This window comes from Falco rusticolus, chromosome 4 (genome assembly GCF_015220075.1).
Source record: "Falco rusticolus isolate bFalRus1 chromosome 4, bFalRus1.pri, whole genome shotgun sequence".
NCBI lineage: Eukaryota > Metazoa > Chordata > Aves > Falconiformes > Falconidae > Falco > Falco rusticolus.
Genome location: NC_051190.1, coordinates 43,367,540 through 43,389,160, shown reverse-complemented (window position 1 = coordinate 43,389,160; position 21,621 = coordinate 43,367,540). Strand labels below are relative to the sequence as shown.

At 39.6% G+C, this 21,621-nt stretch overlaps 1 long non-coding RNA gene across 6 annotated transcripts; it reads right to left on the bottom strand.

The window, feature by feature from the left end:
• Positions 1-600: 600 nt before the first annotated feature.
• On the bottom strand, positions 601-21,552 carry LOC119146807. Of its 6 annotated transcripts, none has more exons than XR_005103844.1 (5): positions 21,232-21,552; positions 20,067-20,505; positions 19,784-19,919; positions 5,119-5,722; positions 601-2,661 (listed from the first exon to the last, which is right to left on the bottom strand). It is a non-coding gene; the product is annotated as an uncharacterized LOC119146807 (long non-coding RNA). The 6 variants fall into 6 exon arrangements; XR_005103845.1 differs by having other exon boundaries at positions 20,067-20,235; XR_005103848.1 differs by lacking the exon at positions 21,232-21,552 and having other exon boundaries at positions 601-815; positions 1,858-2,661; positions 20,067-21,003.
• Positions 21,553-21,621: the final 69 nt, after the last annotated feature.

Genomic DNA, 21,621 nt, shown 5'->3' with positions numbered 1-21,621 from the left:
CAATATGGCTTTGTACACCTGATGTATGCTTTTGTGCAGCTACATGCAGAACACCAGAAATTCTATGTTAGCCCAGCCAAAACTAGTATGTGCAGAAGAGATCATGGTATAAAGAAAGGAGAAAGGGTTTCCAGCTTGAGAGCTTGTATTCTGCAAAGGGATGAAAGCTGTTGGAGGCTCCCTGTGCGACCGTGGCTCCCTGCTGAGTGATACCCAGCAGCTTCTGGTACAACATGCTATGACACGCTGCCCGCTGGTCCTTCTAGCCCTGTCTTTTGGGTCTTACGACCATAGTGGACCACAGACACTTCCCAACAGAGCTGGACTAGCATACTAGTGAAATAGGATCTCTGACAACCACAAATGTTGTCAATGACCCTGAGAAGTCTTGGTAATGTACAAGTCCTAAAAGAGAGACGATCTATTTGGGATAGATTTAAAAAAATAATAATTTTTTTTTTAATATTTTGTTGCTACTGTCATCAACTGGGTCAAAGCAATTTCCGTATTACTCATGGAGTCACATTGCTAATTACTGTTACTCTATTTTCATACTGTCACTTATATTGCATTTGTTTACCAACTCTTCCGGTCAATAAGTCACACCTATTAGAATGTTTTAATAGTGTTCAACAACTGTTTAGTGAAACTTCCAGTTGAACAGTATCCCATCCAGCATACCATTGGATATGACAATGAAAACAGTATCCAGGGGAGCAACAGGAATTACATTTCATGTTTGTTCTTCAGAAGACTGACTGATGCAATGCCTTGGTGCACTGGATGTTGGATTAGTGCAGTTGATAGCTTTTTCTCTGAAGGAAGGAAAGTAATCTTAAAACCATTGAAAAATCAAGCAAGACCGAAATGTTTAGGCTACAGCTGCTTCTATCAGAAAGCACAGCTGTGAAGTGACAAAAACTATATGAGGTGATGAAGTAAGGAATGCAAGTCAGGAGTTGCATTTCTTACTAGCTGTAGTAAAAGTTCAAAGCAGAACATCTAGTGAAATTGGGGCTGGGGGGGAGAAATCTATTGCAAGGGAATACTTTTACTGGGCGGGAATTTAGGTTGTCCAGTTAGTTGTCACGGCATATGGCTAAGAAAATATACCAGCAACAGACTGGAAGTTAATATGGATTACAATGATAGAGTGATTTTTTTAGAAATGCTATTTCAAAGTTCCTTTACATTTGTAAATGAAAGCTTATGCAGCAGTGTAGACCTGTCATATTTGCTTTCTGTATTGTTCCTTTTCTTTTCTCTGAAGCATTTGGTAAGTGTTATAAGTCACATGTGACAAATGGCATTTTCCTTCTTACTGATTAATTCTTTCTGTCAGCTGGAGCTGTGCAGGGGTGGGGAGAAGCATTTGGCGTTCAAATATACTTTCTCAAACAAGGTTACATGTGCTTAATGGTTGTTTTAATTAAGTTGCTTTTAAATCTGAGGAATAGATTAATATAATTGGGACATAATAGCTGTACTGAGGAACAGTCTCACAGCATAAGAACATTATGGGCAAAGTTGTTAAGTTAGTTGTAAAAGCCTCATTTTTCAGTGTCTATGATTCTTTACATGCAGGAAGATGGTGAGTATATTAATCCAAAATGTTAGAATGTTGATGGAAGGGGCTAGAATGGTTTGAAACATGGTTAATGTAAGTGCAAGTTATCCACTTCACTGTGAGCAAGTGAAGGATTTTGCAAGCAGTTTAACAGTTAATTTACTGCTGACTAAACAGCTGCAAAGCTGGGGTTTTTTTTTTGTATTAACAGAAGAATTTGTTCCACTAACAGTTTTTATTTAGTAAAGCAGTTATTTTTACTGAGAAATGAAAAAGCATTGACCACCTACCTTGGTCAAATTTATATATACACCACATTTAGCTGTTATGAAGATCTGTAGTAATAATGATGAGTATAGAAGTACTAGGGTCTGAAGGGATCTAAAAGAAGTCCTACAAATTTGGGACACAAATTAAACATGTGACAATTAAGCTATATGATGTGTTTTGCTGTGCTGCTGAAGTAATGACCTAATAAAGAATGGTGAAACAAATTATTTTCCCACTGTTAGGGGTGGGAATAAAGGCAGGGTGATTTGCTTAAGGTGTTGTTACAGGATGGCTGTAGCAGAGCTGGGAAACTGCACCTTGGCGTTCTGCATCCAGCTTAAGTCCCAGCTGGGTTCTTCTGTGTCACTGACTGCTGCTCAGACATAAAGAAAGCAAACACACTGTGAAGGTATCAGAATAATTAGAACTGAAGAGCCGCTTCCCAACAGTAAGTCAACTGACTGTATTTACTTGATTGCTATACTTGGCAAACGTCCCCAGGTTACCCCACATTTTCTTAAACATTGGATTGGGACACAGGTTTGGCCTGGAACACATCCCTTACACCGTGTATGCTCCTTCAGATATTGAATGTCCAAGTACACAAGCAACTTCTTTATCACTGTCTTCATTAAAAAAAACAATCAGCCTTACTTGAATTCAAGTACTTGTTTGGAAACGCTCAGTGCCTCTGTTCCCATTTTTAGAGATTTGGCTGGCTTTCTGCTCTTTCATGTCCTTCCACCTTCTCTTAGTTCCTTTTCACAACCAGTGCTTCTGTTTACTGATGTTTTCTTCAGCTCATGTTGTTGGGGATGTAAAAACTGTAGGAGTTATAAAGCATAGTTTGAAGAGACAAGCTCCAGGTGGAAGATTAGAAAACATTCTGCTAAGCCATTTAGTGGTATTTGCCAATGCACTTGGTATTATCTCAAATCTATTTCTAGCATATAGAACAAAATCCAACTTTAAGACTATACCAGCTTATATACTGTAATGTCTTTGGTAATAGTAAGCCTATGAGTAGCATATGTTCTGAGAGAATTTTGGGGACCATGTTTGTAGCGTTGTCCTTTATATACCCTTTGACAGCGATGTTATTCTGTCCATTCTGCAAAAACACTGTGCTAGCTCACAGCTGCCAGTAGAAGACAGCTGTGTGCTGGGAAGGTTGTTATTACATAAATGTTCTTGAAACTGGTTTACAGTTATAATGTATGTAGAAGAGCTAAATTTACCTCCTACAGTTTTCTTTTTTCATCTGTCTTTGTTTGGTTTTGTTCTGTGCCAGATTCTACCCTCTGTTCCTGTGAGTACAATGGCTACTAGCATCCTCTGCATGCAATCACCCAGGCACGTAACAAGATTGCAAGTACGTTCTTGGAGTACTATCTAGATACTGATGCAACTCTGTCCATTTTTATGATATGAAAATGTATCGTCTGTCTTTGAGCAAAGCCACAGACTGCAAGATCCCACGGAAGGACTCTATAAATAATTCCTGGCTTCCTTAGCTCTTAAGTTTCAACAGTCATCTCTGCCTTCCAGAGGATTTCTTACACCCTCTTAAGTTCTACATTTCAGTGTTTGCACCCATGAAATGACCCAGGGCCTGCTTCTTGTGGAACTCAGGGCTACTTTTTAAATCTAGAGAAGAGACTTAGCAATGCAGCTCTTGCATTTTTGTAAAACAAATTCTGAAATCTCTGGCAGATCTCTGGAAGGATGTTTGAGTTGCTTTCTTTTATAGAGGTTACATCAACTTGGATTCTTGAAATGGCTGATGTAACGACCAGAATGATGGGACAGTGACCTCTCAGCAAGTCTGTGGGTGATACCAAATTGGGGGGAGTGGTTGATACACTGGAGGGCAGGGCTGCTACTCAGATGGACCTAGTCAGACTGGAAAAATGAGCTAGCTGTTGGGGAATCTCATGAAGTTCAGCGAACGCCAATGCAAAGCCCTGCATCTGGGCTGGCATAACCCCATGCAGCTGGACGTGTTGGGAACTGACTGAATGGAGAGCAGCTTTGGAGAAAAGGGGCTGAGGGTCATGGTGGACGAGTTGAATATGAGTCAACAGTGTGCTCTTGCAACATATGTGTCCAGCTGTATACTGGGCTGAATGTAACTGGTAGGTTTGGAGGGATGTGATTCTTCCCATCTATTTGACACTTGTGAGACTACATCTGGAGTTCTGTGTCTCATTTTAAGAAGGGCATTGATATGCTTTAGCAAGGCTCATGAAGGCCACCAAACTGTTCTGGGGAGCTGCAGCTCATGACATACAAGAAATAGCTGAGAGAGCTGCATTTACTCAGGTCTAAACATGATGGTGAGGGGAGGTCATACTGCTGTCTACCACTTGTAGAAAATACGGAGCCAGATTCTTCCCAGAGGGTGCACAAGAGGCAATGAGCACAAGTCACAACATGGGAAATTAAATACAGGAAACAAATTTATTTATTTATTTCCACAAAGGGATGGTCAAATACTGAAATAGCTTGCCCAGAGAGGCTGTGGAAACTCCATCCTTAGATATATTCATAACTCAACTGGACATGGCCCAAGCAGCCTGCTTTAATGGGACCTGCCTTGAGTGGCAAGTTGCACTGCAGACTTGCAGGAGTCCCTTACCACCTACGTGATTCCATGATTTTGTGATGTGATAGCAGATAGCTTCAAATTAGCAGTTCCACCCTGCCAGGCAGAGACTCCAATAGCACTTTTCCTTTTGCCTAAAGGTTTTCATGAAACTATGTCCTGAAGGGAGGGAAGGCAGTAGGCTTATTCTACTGCAATGAGAAATTTTTGCCATGTATCAGTGACTACTCTATGCAAATGCACAGGGGAATTCATCTGTACCGAATTCGAAGAGAGCCGAGACTTCACCTACTTTTATTATCTAGACAGCTTTGTCATAAAGCTAAGCAGTGCCCTTTTCATAAAGAACTACTTCCCTACCATTTTAACTCACTGTTCTGAAATTCCATTTCTATGCCTCTGTCTGCCCTTGTTGACCATTTCTGAATCTTCTTCCAGTTCTTACTGAGACAGGGGGAAGCTGCAGGATTGTATGCAGTATTCAAGGCAAAGACAGAACCTGGATTTATAGAGACTGAGCAGACTATGTTCCACCAAGATGGAAGACACAGAAATGCACGTTATGATTTTGTGTAACTTTTCCTTTTAGTATGCCTAGTGGCTCTTCATTGTCTCCAGATGTTTTAAATTGCTTAAAAATAAAATGCAGGTTTTTCATACCTGTTTATTTGCTCACCTCCTACTGTTTTGTTCTTCCATCCTGTCAACAGTGCAACACCGTATTGGCCTGGCCTGCTTGCGATATAGCTTGCCTTCATAATTTTTTCTGTTCCCGATGTCTGCCTCCTTGGCTGTGAAGAGTTTTATGGCAATTAGACACTTAGCAGAGGATAAACCCCCTAAGTTATGTGGCCATCAAAGGAAAGGCGGGTAGAATGTAGCCCTTATCTGTTCCAGGCTAATCAGCACAACAGCCATCTGTCTTTAAAACAGCTGAAATGGCATCCAGACTGTTTTGGGAACTGGGAAGTTACTGCATGTATTGTTGAGAGGCAAAAAAACCCTGGAAGCACTGAGGGATGGGGAGTGTTGGCATTAGCAAGAGCATTTATGAGTAGGAAAGAAGTGAATACCAGAAATCTGGTATCTTAAAGACATGTGGGATCAAAAAGAGGCTCAACAGTGCTGAAGAACTGAGTATGTGTCCCTTGTCAAGCAGGCTGTGGTTATCTTTGTTGGTAGATTGTCTCCCATCTTTGCTCGTAGCTTTTGCAGTGTGGTTGGGATGAGGAGTAAGTGAACCAGAGAATTGTCAGCACTAACATCATGATTTGCTATACCTGAAATAAAACAGATACTAGTGAGTCAAAAGATATAATAGCCATTTCCTGAGGAGCGTGCATACAGTGTAAGTGGTTTAAATATTTTAAATATGTTCAGTAAAATGTTTGCTTAGCTGCTATTGTTTAGCCACTAGCTGCTATTTCGATTTCCAGTGAGAAGCAAGGACTTCCATCTCAACAGAAGGTAAGAGTTTAAGTGCATTCTCAAATGTGGGCCGTCTGTCATGACGAACATGTTATTAAGTCTTCTATGCAGGCCTGTTTTCCACGGCATTTGGAAGGCAACAAACGCCATGGGTACTATATAATATAAACAGTTTAGAGTAATTTATGTATCCAGTAATTATAAAGACTTAAGCTTATGCTTCTTTGCAGTATCCATCATTGGCTTAAGAATACTTTTTCCTAAAACTGGAAAAGATTTTGTGATTCTACAGGCTTTTGTATTTCCTTAAAAGTGATCAGTTATCGACCAGAGAAGGCACGTTCAGGACGCTTCAGAGCAAAACAGTTGTAGACTTATTGTCAGGAAAAGCTAAGAAAACAGTTGAGTCTGAAGGTAGCTGCTGAAGTGAAGTCCCAGTAGCTTGTAAATATGACAGTGCTCAGGGAAGAGGATGATTCTTAATTCTGTTTACAGAGTTCAGTGAATCTTCAAAGACATACAGAAACGCTGCATAATTTCCACTGTACAAACTGAAAACTAGGACACCAGTGGGTTTGGCAGTCTCAAGCTTTGATTGTTCTTTTTGGTTTTGTTTTAATACAAGGAATATGACTGATCCAAACACATAAATTGCTTCCTTGGTTTTTTAAAAAAATACACAAATTCCTCATGGTGATAATGTGTTTACTGAATTTCATAGACAGCCACCTAGAAGAACTCTTGTCTGCAGGTCCTGTAACTAATAAAGCTCACACAATCCTAAATACATGGAGGGCCTCTATGCTTTAAAAAAAGAATGTATGAAGAATCTTGTTCCTATGTATAAAGTTTTTATAAGTTTCAACTGCATATGAGTTGCCATCATAAAATTAATACACCAAATGCTATAAACGACCCAATTTGTACTAGCAGTGATGGAACCATTATCCTCCTTGTATTTACCACACAGAGTAAGGCAGTTTGCTGTACTGTGTGTACCGGGCCTTGCCACCTGGCGTCACGATGTGCAAGACAGCAAGAAAACATGGGAGCAAGAACTCAGTCATAGTAAAGCTTTAAAAAGAATAGTTTCCTCTTCAACTGTTAGATACGTAAATCTTGCTAAATGGATTTAAATTCTTTAAAGCACTTATCCTAAAATATATGTAGCATCAAGTCACAGGTGATCTCAAGGATCAGCAGTCAAAAGATGACTAGTCACAAAGCAGTTCATTCCTCTGAGGCCACCTTTGGTAACTTCCCAGTTTCAAATTTACGTTACAGCTTTCACTCATTACCCTTTCAGAGCTCGCACAAATAAACAGACAGATTCTCAAATAGCCATTTTACAGTGATCATGAAGCTCTTTCAGATGGCAAGTACTAAACGTATTTGTACCTTTTTATAGAGTAAAACTTAGTGCATTCTAATTTTTTATATATTAGTTATAAATAAACTCAGTTATTTCACCATCAGTATTCTCATCTAAATTATGCTGCATGGTAGATATTTTGTCTAGCTTTGTTTTGTGACTATGGCACCCCAAAAAATAGGAATAATATGGTGCTGCATACAAAATTTTATGTTGACCATATTCAGATTATCTTTTAAAATAAAGAGTTTATGCATACTTGACACTTTTACTTCACAGAGCAGAACAGTACTCCATACATGGAGTACTCTGAATTTTATGTGTGGTCTGCACATAAGATCTACATACTTGAACGTAATGGTGATTTGCTATTGCTGTGAGAATACTAACCTTTTAGTTTCCTAATTGTTTGGAACTCTTTAATGCCATGTTAATGTTTCCATGTTGCTGTAGTTATTTCTGTTCTCAGAAAGAGGAAAAGATAAACCCTTATTAGTTTATGGACCATGTAATCCCTAGGAAGGATTTGCCAGGAACAGATAATCTTTGCTTGTGTCCAAACCTTATTTAGAACGGAGGGTCAAGGCAAGGTATACCCAAACTTAATTACATAAGCAATTCTAATTAATATTTATTCTGTAAAATATCATACTGAATTTTTAATTTGTGCTTTCTGACAACCACCAAAAAAAACACCTGTATAATATTTATTTTAAAAGGAAAAAGTCAGTACTGTCCATCACTTTTTCAAATGCATGGGTGTTCGAGGATAATTGTGTGCTGAGATGCTGCTGAAGGTTCACTTTCTTCACTTCAATCAAGTAGCATTTTCATTTATTAATTTTTGTTGAAGCAACAGATAGTTTGCCTATGGATGTGTGCAAACATGTTTTGCATATGCATGCAATGAAGTAGAATTAAAACGTAAAGCAGAGCAGTTGATTCTCTGTAATGACTTCAGCCTGGATCCTAAGGAAAGGAATGCATCTTCCTTTGGACAGAAAGTAAGCACTAAATAACATAACCACTAAATGATCACTTCGTCATATAAAGAAAGAAGTATTTTGTACCATAGCACATATACTGCATTCCCCCTTCAGTTTTCTGTAATGTGCATAATTAGCTGATTATCCTGCGACTGGAAGGATTGGGATTAGGTGGGTCCTTTTATGATCATTATGACTGCAAGTTGAAGGAAGAGGAGGAGCTGCAGCAGTCCTAATTTTACTTGAAATACTGGCCTTAGGAACTTCTGTGAGAACACTGAGCAGCACAATCCCTTAGAGAAGGGTTGCCATTGAAACAAGTGTAACTGTTTACTGGTAGGGATTTTTAGGGTCTTTGAGTTTTGTTTTTCATCACTTGGTTCTGGCCTCTGCCCATCACATTTTCTTCTTCAGCTTCTTAAATCACTTGTCGTTTATTCAAAGACCTGAAGGTCAGATCATCTCATCTGACTTGTATTCCATAGGCCCTGAAATTTCTTGTACCAGCCCAAGTAATTTCTCTTTGAGCAAGGCATATTTTCTATCCACTTAAAGCATATAATTAAATTTGGAGTCACACAATTTTAGAAGATAAGGAACTTCCTGTTCTGTTAACAGAACATCTTGTAAGGGGCCTGTGGCCAGAAAAAAGTTCCATCAAGAGTAGGCACTAGAAGCAGAGATGGGACAGCCTGATTAGGGTAGGGTTTAAAACTGACTGACTTAGAGTAGGATGGGACTATGCATGTTTGAAGTGGCTCATATTTTTATAGTAAAAATAAGGTTTAATAAAGACAAACTTTTTTGGTGGTTTATTCATTAAAATATTTGTTAGAGGTAATAATTTGGGAGAGCATTTGAGAAAAGGAAGGAATGGCAATAAGTTCAATATTAGATGTTTCAACTGACAACCAAAGTAACTTTAGTCTTGAGAAAATACAAATAAAGTGTAAACGATATTTACTACAGGTTAGGTTCTGTCCTCAGTTAAACCAGCACACTCCTCCTGTCTCTAAAAGGTAACAAAGAAAAATGTGTAAAACTCTCTGGTATCTCAGATTCAACAGTTTACAGAAGAACATACATTTTCATGTAAACAATCACTGCAACAGCTGCCCAGGTTTAAAAACTGAAAGCTTAATCTTACAAATTTAAATAACGAGACCCAGGATAACCTAAGCTGTATACAAAGTGGCAAGGTGGAGAATAAACTTGGAAAAGCCTAGCTCCTTCTCTTATTTTCTGTCCTTTAAAGTGCTAGAGCTGCTTATTTTATCAAGAGCAATGCTGTAGTTTTAAAGAAAGGCTGACATGCCCAAACTATATGTATGTAGAAAAACCTCAGAAGGCAGGCAACATTTCCTTTTAAAATAACTTCTAACAATGACTTAGCATAATTACACATGCTCCAGACTGAGGTCTGGAAGGTTAACTCGCCCGTCAATTTAAAACCGCCTTTTGTGTACAGCCAACGGGTGGGGTGCCGCGCTGTGGAGTACAGCATGGGAGTTAAAACCCACCCATCTAAGGCTTGGTCGGAGTCTTACAGCATACAAGCTCAAAACTACAAACACAAATGCAAAACTTTTCTTGAAGCACAAGTGGTTGGAAACACAAAAATGGATTTAAAAAACATTTAAAGAGCATGAAATAAATGAAAAGTTGTAAAGGTATGAGAAACAGGAGGACTCTGCCTGTTGTAGCAACTTCTGTCTTAATGGCAGTGCAATTCTGTTGCAATTGCAATTGTTTCCTAAAAACATTCCTTTCTTACTTCATGTATCCTGCCTTGTAATACCCATGTGCACTAAGATTGTTGTGAAAGGTTTTGCAGCTCCATTATTTGTAATGGCCACTGTAAAATGCCAGCTCCTCTGGATTCTCTTCCATGCTTCACAAAAAACTCTGTGAAATTAAGTATATTGTGCTAGTCTACTGTCATGGAACTCTTATCGCTTCTGAAATCATGTATATTTATAGGAGTAATTAGTACATACCTAGATGCTTACAGTACAACTCACAGCTGCAGTTGTGTCAGCACTACTACATTAGGCAGTGGTAACATAGTAGTTTATGGAGCAGTATGCATACTGGGTAATACTGACTCTTTCAGATGAGAAGAAAATGCGCTAACCTTATTTTTCCAGGTATTCTTCAGAATAATTCCCTGTGGAATCACTAACTTCCAATGACTGTGTTTATATAGCAAGTTTAGTGGTAAATAATCAATGAAACCCCTGAGATTTTATAATAGAGTCGTATCGGTTTGAGTACCAAGATGCTGGACTGAGGGATGCAATGTATGATTAATGAAAGAAAATACCTTCTTAGGGTGTTAATGGCAGCATTCGTAGCATCACAGGATGGTTTGGGTTGGAAGGGACCTCAAAGATCACAGAGTTCCAACCCCCCTGCCATCAGCAGGGACACCTCCCGCTACAGCAGGCTGCTCAAAGCCCCATCCAAAGCATTTTCATGCTTTTCTGCTCTACTTCTATGATTTCCTTAATATGTTAATCCTCCTAGTTTGACACACAACAATTAAAATACTGTTTTGAAATATTTTTCTTTTGATAGAATCTCAATTATGAAGTATTCTGGGTTTCTTTCTGATTTGAAACAAAGAATCTGCTCCTTCATAACAGAAGTGAAAGGAAAACGTACAAGTTTCTAATATCTAGTTTTGACACACTTTTTTAAAGTTTCAGTTGCTGAAAGAAGACTCCTCTCTCCCCTGCCCTCTGAAAAAGTTGTATTTTGCATCCTGTATTTCAGTAGTGATTGTAAAGAAAACACAAAAACCCTCTAATCAGTTTGATGCTCAGCCATATAAAACCAGAAATAAAGTAGAACAGAAATGCCTCAGCTAACTTTGCTCTCCTTTGATTTTCTGTCAAAAGTATTTTCTTTGAAAGAACCTAGTCAAGTCTGGCCATGCCTTATTTAAAACTTTATTTAAAGTCAGTCAGGTTTTCAGTTTATATGTAAAACTGTTAGCTTTGTAATGTGGCTTTTGTTTCACTAGGTTTTAGGAGACAGGTTATCAAAATTATTTTGGTTTTCAGTATGGTCTCCAACATGAAGTAGAATGATATAAAGCAAAAAAGTAAACTTTACTGTTAAGGACTTGAAACTCCAATTCCTTGGAATGTGCCACAGGTAAACCTGAAGAATTCCTTTAGTACATTTTTATAGTCAGTCAGCTTGAAAATACTTTGCTATTTTTAATAGTGGTTATAAACCTGAGTTTTGGATGACTGACTGACCTTTTGGAATAAGGATGACAGTTAAGACCCGCTGATGGGATAGCTGCTTTTACTGTTTGCAGGAATTAAGGTACTGGTCCACAACTGAGCATTGTCGTGGCTGGTTCTCTCTGAGAAGGGGCTGAGCTTCCTCCATAGTATATGGAGAGGGTTAAGTGTTCCTAAGAGCCAATATGATGATCGGGGACTTTCTATTTTAGACATGTGAATATAGCAAAGCAAGGCAGAGACGTGTAACATTTAGCCATTTTGACATAAGACTGCAGGGAAGCAGACACAGTGCCAACGTGTTAATAGCTTTCAGGATGAGAGAGACAGTTTAGAGGCTCTGAAGAGATTTAACCTACTTAGCTCACCTACGAAAAGATAATCTGATTGCCAGATTAGAGGTTTGTAAGGAACTACTGCCTCCACTCTTTCTGTTGAAATTGTGAAAAGAATTAGTGTCTCTTAGCAACAGAGAAAGAAACACACACCAGTGACACTCTAGCTTGTGATTAGGATACCGGACTGCAAAAAGAGAAAATCTGGCTTGATCCCCGCTTGTTTATGCAAAGGTCTCCTGCAAAACTTCCTTCAGAGAGATCGTTCCTGCAAAGAGCACTCTAACTGGCCAAGTGCATGTCTGTGTTAGCATTTTAGTTTGGCTCAGAAATGAGCCAAATTGATTGTCCCCAGGTACTGTGCTTTGGTTCATTTTAGAGTCATCTCAGAGCACGTGACCTGGATTCCCTTGGGAGAAAATTAGACAGGAAGGTGTGCTCCAACCCGTATGTTCAGACCAAAGCTATTGCAAAGTAAAACCCCTGAAATGTGCATTGGTGCTGAGCATTTGACATCCACGAAACTTTTGCTCTACAAATGGGCCTCTTTTGGACTAGTCTGCTTGGCTGAAGTAGGCACGAGTATGTGCAAAGACAGGAGAGTCAGCATACACCTTGCTCCCTGGCCTCTCTGGGACAACTCTTATTAAATGTACACTCGAAGAAGTCACACTAATTTAACTTTTACATTACTAAGAGATTGAAACCTTCTAGATCTTGGCAAAGCTAAAAAAAAATAATAAAATAGGTTTCTTTGCTATTCTGGCAGAGAACTCTCCCTGCATAGAGAGGTATTTTTCCATTCTGCCTGTGTTATTTGCTAAAGCCCACTCTTTAACGGAGTTAATTATAAACCACTGTTTTCCCCTCCCACGTCTTCTTTATGGGTAGATTTAAACCTCATATATAACCTGTGCTAGAAAAGAGATCAATTCACTTTACCCATATTGCATCTTTTCAGTTACACTAAAATTCTCTAGCATTAAACATTTGTTGTGGTTAACCTCTAAATATAAAGCCAAGCAAATACGGACAGGACTACAGAGGTGAAAAATCAAGATACTGAATCTAACAAAAAACTCCAGCTCTAAAGTACAGCTACAACAAGCATTATATGTTGAATAAAACACTTCCTGAGATTCATGCTTACAGTAGATGCAGTCATAATCTCTGTCTTCCAAAGGAAGTAATCAGACACACCTTACACTGTTAAATTAATCAGCACAGCCAGTTACAGAAAATGATAAAATTAAGACCTGATGTAAACAGATGAAGTTCATGATAATGGGTTAGCTAGTTACAACAGTGGTGTAAATATTATATTAGCAAATAGGGCAGAAAATAGGTGCAATTTTCCTCAGCTTTATCTGCAATACCTGTTTAGAATGTACAAGTAAGATAACAGTATAGAGAAAATGGAATAGAATGAAATGATCCAATAAATTAAGTGGGCATAGATTGCTACATTTAAACCTTCTTAATCACAATAAATAATAAGATTATTTCTAAAGGGTAGGAGAAGTCCTGATATTATTTTCTTTAGGAAAACTGTAAACACTAACATAATATTAACAAATCAAAAATTAATAGCTTCTCGGAAAGAAAGGAGTTGACAAATTAATACCTTCATGATGTGCTTTCCTTGAATCCCTGAAGTAACTTGATACATATAAACCAGTATCTCATTTTTCAAGAGATGTTCTGCACTCTCAGCAAGTGTCCTTAGCTCACTGGACATGAAATAAGGTGCTGTGAGAACTGCCCGCAGAACTACCTGAACTTCTGGCTACTCATTACCCTAGCCAAAATTACCTATAATTAGCTGGACTGGATCAGGTATCATTAAACCAAGAACTGAAGCGATGTATATGATTCCTATTGAAATACAACCTTTACATCCAGACAGATACATTTGTCTGATAGTGAATTTTGCAAATGTGTGACTCCCTTAAGAAAATGGTAAAGCACCTTAAAAGATTTACAGATCTTAAGGGTATGCAATGTCAAGGCTCAGTAAGCTGGAAAACTGAAGTTAATCTAGCGAGAGCTTAGAAAGCAGCACTCTTATTTGTATCAGTGTCTCAAATGTATTTACTCTTTAGTATTTCTTGTCTGAATTAATACAAAATGCCCTACATCTTCCATTTCATTTTTAAATCACATTTTCAAAGCTCTCTGTATGGCTCTGCAAATTAACCTTGAATTTGCTAGTCCAGCAACAAGTTCTGTTTGCATATTTTCATACTTTGGACAACTAACACTTAGGAAGGATGTATTAGCTTGGCATCTTCATTGTGATGGTTAAAGATTTAACTACTGCATTTTTGGGACAGTGAACTTGAAGAGTGGGTTTGGGTAGCTGCTCTAGGGGCACTTTCAGGTATGGCTTCATGTGGTTCCAGTTTTGCCATTCTTTCTGTTTAAACTGTGTGACAACATCAGGAGACAGTCTAAACTGTAATATCACCGATAGTCTGAGAGGCACGTCTGGGGTTTTTTTCCCTTTTTTTTTTCCTTTTTCTTCTCCCTGCCGAAGTGAGGTGGTGCATTTTGATTTGTTTCCAAACACACTGAGGGGTCTGAGTAACTTAGGGAGTAAAGGTAGCTGGGGGCAGAGTGGGGGCAGAGATCCATCTCCCACATGCCCATCATAACCCTTGCTACTCTTAAGAGAAGGTTAAAAGCAGAGACTGGCACTCCCTCCCCTCCACTTTCTTTTTCCTGGCTAACAGAAGATCTCTAACAGGTCACCCATTTTGAAAAAAATGGTTCTCTTTTCCGTTCGCATCCTTATTAGACCAGTCATCCACAACCTCCTCACACTGCAAGATACTATACTCCTGATTATCCTCTGAGGCTACTCATAAGGCCCGAAGCTAATGTTCATGATGGTGACTGCCATTAACAAAGTTCAACTAGCTCCACTTAGTACATCCGTTTTCTGTGTGCTAAAATACTGTGCTGAAATGGCTTCTCTTTTCTTTTTGTAATTCAAGCCCTTTCTCGTTTGGAATCTTCCAGCCTAAAGGAACTGTTACTTTCCTACTTTGTGTGAGCCCGGTAGGGCACGCAGCAGGGCACCCGTGGGGCTGCGGCTCCCCAGCGGTGGGGCTCTGCCTCCCCAGGGTTGTTTTGCTGTGGATTACGATTGAGACATTGAAACAAACCCAAGGTCCTCTCTATTGTATACTAGTATTTATTTTTTACGTAACGGATATGACTGATGGGTTTCTACACTAACTCCTATGCAAAAACCCACAGGTGTTTCATTGGCTTCAACAATTTCCAACAATGTTTTAACAAGCAAGAAATCTTAAATTAATAAAAAAAGCTAAGTAGTTTCCTAAAGAAAATAAAAATATTCATAACTAACATCAGGCTCATATTGTAAAAGTTATAGTTTTAACTTGCCTTGTAGCTGTTCTCCAAATACCCTGCTGCTCGTCCACCACCATCAATTTCTTCATGATAGCAGAAATCACTTCTCTGCTAGGGCATTACCTTTGTATGCCAACAGTAAATGAGCTATATCTGAAGCGTGGTGGTTAGAATACCGAGTCACAAAACTTTGCAACATGCCATTTGTGTAGGAACATATTGTTATGCTCTTTAGCTCAATTCTAAAGATAACTAAATAATATATAGACCTCTAAGAAAGAATAAACAAAAAAGTCAAAAAACCTGCCAAAACTCTTTCTACAGAGGTAACTGTTGCCTAGTATAGGATATTCTGTTTTTGTATGGCTTTCAAAAATAAGAGTATAGATTGATGTGTTTGTTGTTTAAAAAGCAAACAAAAAAATTAATCTCATTTTCAAGGGTCAAGCCCATAATCTGACTTGCAACTGCTGGAAATGGCAATGTACAAAAGGAAAAGCTTTTGCTGCTTCAGTAATGCAGGGAGTTAGGGTTTTCAGCAGCATGGTATGCACACGATAGAGCAGATAAAATACCACAGATTTTGTAACTTGCATGCAATACTCAATGTTTTACCATGGAGATATTAAGAATCCACCACTATCAGCCAAAATAAAACCTAATACTGGCAATCCTCTTGGTGGGAGTCCTCCTTCATGCACTGGCCAGCCACAAAAATGTGCAATAGATCTACCTATTTTGGTCAGAGTGATGCTCACACATCTCTGGGTATCCTAAGCAAAAGAGGTGTCAAGTACTGGCAGAAAATAAAACAATATTGTGGGCACCCCAGAAAAACAAGCAAAAGCCCCATCAACTGCATACTGACTTTTAGAATGGATTACGTTAAACTATATTTAATCTACACATGATTATTTAAAATAAAGGGCATTATTTTGGTTAAGTCACTTGCCTTTGGAAGGGAACTGTTCATAATTTAATTCAGGTCCGTTTTCTGCAGGTTTCTCTTCTCGTAAAGATATAATATGGCTCCACTGTTTCAATCTGCTTAATTCAGGTCAATACTCCCGAGAATGCCTTCACCAAAACAGTTCTGCATTTCATATTCTTGTTTTGTACAAAGCTCTATCTTGGTGAACTATTTATAGAACTTATATAGATATTTTTTGTTATTGAATATTTCCTTTGGTAGTAGCTAAAACATATATATATTCATGTCTGACCAAAACTGACTGTTTTTACAGATGATAAAAAAAATTGTATTTTTTTAAATTTACCATTTTAACTATTCAGGGAGATTTTTTTTTTCCTTCCCAAAATACACATGGGAGTTGGAATAAGTATATATTCCATATCTAGTTATATTCCATAACCACTAGAAAAAAAGCAATGTCATTGCATATATATATATATGACATAGAATTCTGGGTCTGGGAAAGAAACGAGGCCTTGAATCAAATTAAAAAAGTAATTCAAATCAGTCAAAACATCAAAACCAAAACAGTTTTGAAGGGAATACATTCCTGGAATGATCTCTACACAGAAATAACTTATTTACATCAGAAATTCCAGTGAACTGTAATCCTAATGTCAGAAAGCGTTGCAAGATAAGAACTTCAGATGCTGCATATACAGGAATGCGCTGAAAAAAACTTGTCTTCCACTTAAGTAAAACTATCATTCACAGCTTTGTAATCCTCCTGATCAGGGAGCACATAATAAATATGGGTTCCAAAGCAATTTACTTTATAACATGTGAATTAGAAAATTCAGACTGGTTTTGTTGTGTTTTCTCTCCAAAATTTTTTTTAGAGTTCAAGAGAAGTCCCTTTCCTTGCTTTGTTTTGCAAGCTAGTTGTGGGGAAAAAAATGTTTAAAAAGCTGGCCATGTTTTTGAAAAAGGTATCTGCAAAAATGTCTTAATTTCCATTTTCTCTAAAGTGCCAACTCTTCCTTAGCTCAAAATATCACTTTACTTAAACAAGGGAATTCACAAAAATTAACTACTCAATCATAAAACTTAAAATATTATATAATTTAAGATAAACAAAAAGGAACACATCTTCTTGTGCAGTAATGCAGTGGAAAGGATAGAATATGTATTTTCTTCTTAGTAACTAGTATTTAAAAAAATCTATGATTGCATGTTTTTCAGGCTGTAGCTTGGCTGAATCTGAAAACAGACATGAACACAGCAAGCCTGGAAGACAGGACGAACCAGTGGCGGAGCAACAAAAACTCTGGGTCTCCAGCCTTCCAGCACCTCAAGGGGCCAACAGAAAAGCTGGAGAGGAACTTTTTACAAGGGCATGTAGCAACAGGCCAAGGAGGAATGGCCTTAAACTGAAAGAGGGTTGATCGAGATGAGATATTGGGAAGAAATTCTTCCCTGTGAGGGTGCTGAGGCGCCGGCACAGGCTGCCCAGAGCAGCTGTGGGTGCCCCATCCCCGGCATGTCCAAGGCCAGGCTGGACAGGGCTGGGAGCCACCTGGGTGGGTGGGAGGTGTCCCTGCCTGTGGCAGGGGGCTGGGACTGGGTGATCAGTGACTGAATCTTGCAGTACAGTTTGGGTATTCTTGGAATGCATGACACAGTTCTTCAGTTTAAACACTTCTTTGAATAACTAATGAGTTAAAAACACTGCTATCCTAAGGAATTTCAGTCAGGAAGAGAAAATCATTATAAAATCACAACTGTTGTCATTTACCTCAAGTTAATAAATATATAGACAGACATAACAGAATGGTAACGAGCATAAAGATGAAAAACATAGCTATTACTTAGTAACAGTGACAATCTTACAAGATTTTTATAATTTTGAAGAGAATAATCCATGTTAAATTTGCTTTATAGGGAAAAAGGCTGCTCATGCCAGCCTTTCATTTTCCCTTCGGTTAGCCTTAATCAACAAACCTATTGCTGTAACCAACTTGTTGAAATAGCAGCTGTCAAGCATGTCAATCTATTTTGCAAATGTTCTGACATGAATATGAATGAAGTTTAGGGCTGTCCACAGAACAATGTGAGTAATTACAACTGCAGTGCTTATAAATAGTATGTTTTAGTGCTTTGTAATGTGCCTAGTTAAATAAGATGATCTTGGTTTCTGCTGTTTTCATTGTGACTTAATACTGCAACTTCTGCCACTTAAGTGCTGCGTAATTCAGTTTATTTCTCTCATATATTATCTTCTGAGGTCTTTGTCTATTTCAGGACACTGTTCAAAGCCATTTTGCTGTTGCCAGCACAGCTGTTTGCATGGCTGCAAGGTGAACCAGATCAGGGAGCCTTTTAGTTGAAACGTGACCCCTACGGTTCTCTTGTGCCAACTCCCTACTGCACCCCCCTGCCCTGCCCCAAATTCTAGCACTTGAAAAAGAAAGAGGGCAAGAGAGGTGTAGGAACATAAGAAGTATTATGATGGAGAAGCTGTGTCACAGCTTCTGCTGCCAAGTAACCCATCCTGACCTGCACAATTCCAATTTCTGATTAAACAAACAAAACAAAACAAAAAAAAGGAGTTGCAATAGCTGGTTTGAATTTAAGGTAAAAGTAATGAAAAAAGGATAATGGGACACAGGTAACAACTGTTGTTCAGACTGTATCTTTCAAGATTTTATAGGAATGTACTTTTAAAGGAGAGTCTCCTAAATATATGGCATTCTAAATTTAAAATCTAGACTATGATAGCAAAAACACAAATAAAAGGTGACAAAATTTCCCTGGGATTTAAAAATAAACATATCAGAAATTAAAATACTTCAAATGTAGTGATACATATTACAATTTCACCATAGCCTGTCCTACAATACGTTAGTCTGTTTTTTCAGCTTGAAACTTGGGATATAGAATGCCCTTAATGCAACTTTGAGGAGGTTTTTGGTCAGTGTTATAAAAGCAAATAAAACATGCTTCTTACTAATAATTTCACCATAGTGGCTAAGTTTATCACAGAACACCTGTTGTTCTCCAAAGTGTGGAAAAGCTCTGTAACTTCTAGTTATACCTAGTACCTTAATTTTCTCCTTCATAATTAATGATGTCAAATAATTAACTCTGTTTGTTCAAGATCATCAGTACAAACAGTGATGAAACATCTGTCATCTTAAAACTCCTTTTAATATGGCAGAAGGGTAATTCTCCAAGACAGCAACTGCAAGATTGTCTAGCTGACTTTAGCCATGTTCTAGCAGTATACCAGGGTAATTCCTTTTTGATACATAAATACATTTCCAAATGCCTTTAAAAAAAATTTTAAGCTCTCTCACACACAACAGTAACGAAGTTCCATTCTTCATCACAGTATAACTACATCAGCAGTTGAAATTGTCAAAAAAATTATTGGGTAAGTTTATGTAGGCTTTCACAAGTAATATTTTAAAATGAAAGGTAATGAATTTCTGTAAAAGGATTAATTGTCATCAGTTAACTCATGAAAAGTTACCTCAAGATGGTTTAACTACTATTTTTTTCCTCCGAGCAGTTATTATATCATGTAATTAATATAAACAAGGAAGATAATTACTTGTTACTCTTCTGAATTTAAGTTATATAAAAGCTAAAAATATTACTTCCCCAAAAACTTACTTGGTTAGGTGTTTATGTTCTTTATCTTGTCACAATCTCAAGGTATTCTGCACATCTTGTACCCATCAGTGAAACCGTGACTTTACAGCTCCCACTTTAACACCGCGCCATGGCAGACACAGCTGTGCTTCTAAATCTGCTTTATAAGATAGAACTTGTTATACCACCCCAGTATGTGACAGCTTGGCCAATAACCTCTTAATTCTAACACAAAACTTACTTTGTTTACCAAGTATTTGATAGGTAGGGTATTTGTATAGAATTTTTAGTACCTTAACTTTACCTGATGCAATTTGCAGACTCACTTTTGCAGTCTGTATTACATCTGAAACATTCCTAAGATCAGTCAGCGCATCAGTGGAGTTTTCAACAAGCCATTCTCTAAAGGTGAACACTATGTAGCCAATCCTAAGAGCAGGCTTAGAAAAATCAGCAACGTGATTATATAACACCTATAAATCGAAAGGATTAACAGCTAGGATTAATATTTTCATCGTGTTACTACCAGTGGAAAGATTTTACCTCAGCAATGGTTGTTCTGGGCGAGAATGATCACGCTGCTTCCTTTAGGCTGCTCAGTGTTCAAATAATTGCCAGCTGGAACTGGATAAGCCTTTTAACCATTTTTATGGTCCATTTCATAGTTTATAACCCATGAGCATAGTTATTGTTCTGTGCATGATTTTTTTTTACTTTTTGTTCCTCTTGCCCCGCTGTAGCTCCTGCAGTAAGCAAAAGCCCTATTCTGCGTTAAGCCCTTCGGGACTTTTAAATTTCATCCTGTACACTTAAGCACTAACTAATTAACATGTGACTGCTGCCATTACATTGTTGCTTGGTTTCAGAACCCAGCTGACAGGCCAGCGCGGTCGGTAATTACACGCGGTGGCAGCGGGACGCCCCCTGCGCGGTTCTGCCGCACGGGCTACGCCGCCGTCTCACGCGGGCTTTTTATATTTTGTTTCTGGGGCCACCCGTACAAGACCGGTCAGCTGCACCACCGACAGTGTCATCATTAACGCTAATGCACGAGAGGCATTAATTAGCACGCCTCGCCCCGCGCGTGTGCGCGGCGGGGGAAGCGGCAGCCCCCTTCACGGTCCGGCCGACGGGCGTTACCACCCGGCAGCGGTGCCTGCACAAGCGCGCTGCGGGAGCTCCAACGGCCCGAGGGGCGCCGCCGGCCCCCGCCCTCGCGGGCACCCACCCGGGGGGGGGGCGGGCACAGCCGGGCCCCGTTGCCCGTCGCCCGTCTCGCACGGCCGCGGCGCACAGCCGGCCCCTGGCGCTCCGCCCGCTCGGTACCGCCTCCCCCGGGCCCGGACCCGCCGGGTCGGGGCCCGTCATAGAGCCCCGGGGCGCGATGCCCCGCCGGCCCCGCACGGGGCGCGCACACCGCCGGCGCCCGCCGCCGGCCCCACAGATGCGCAGTAGCACCTGCGCCGTACCGGAACAAACGGCTGACGTCACCGGCATCCCATAGGGCGCCGCGAGCAGGCCGCCTACGTCAGTCTGTTTCCGGGACAGCCAAGGGAAGGTTTAAACGGTCGCGGCGGCGCTTCCGAAGCGCGGCAGCTGCCGGGCTCAGTCATGGCGAGGACGCTACTTGTCCCATTGCCACACGGGGCGCTGGGGGGGGGGAGCCCCGCGTTGCCGCCCTCTGATGAAAAAGGGGGCGGGGACGCTAGGCAGCCAGCTAATCAGCAGCAAAGAATTCCTTGGGAGCCACCAATCAGAAGTGCCTGTTTCCAAAATAAGGGTGACGAGCCAATGGGGAAGCCCGCGCTTCTAGGGCTCCGGCCAATCAGGCTGGCCCCAGGCCGCGCCCGCGGCCTCCC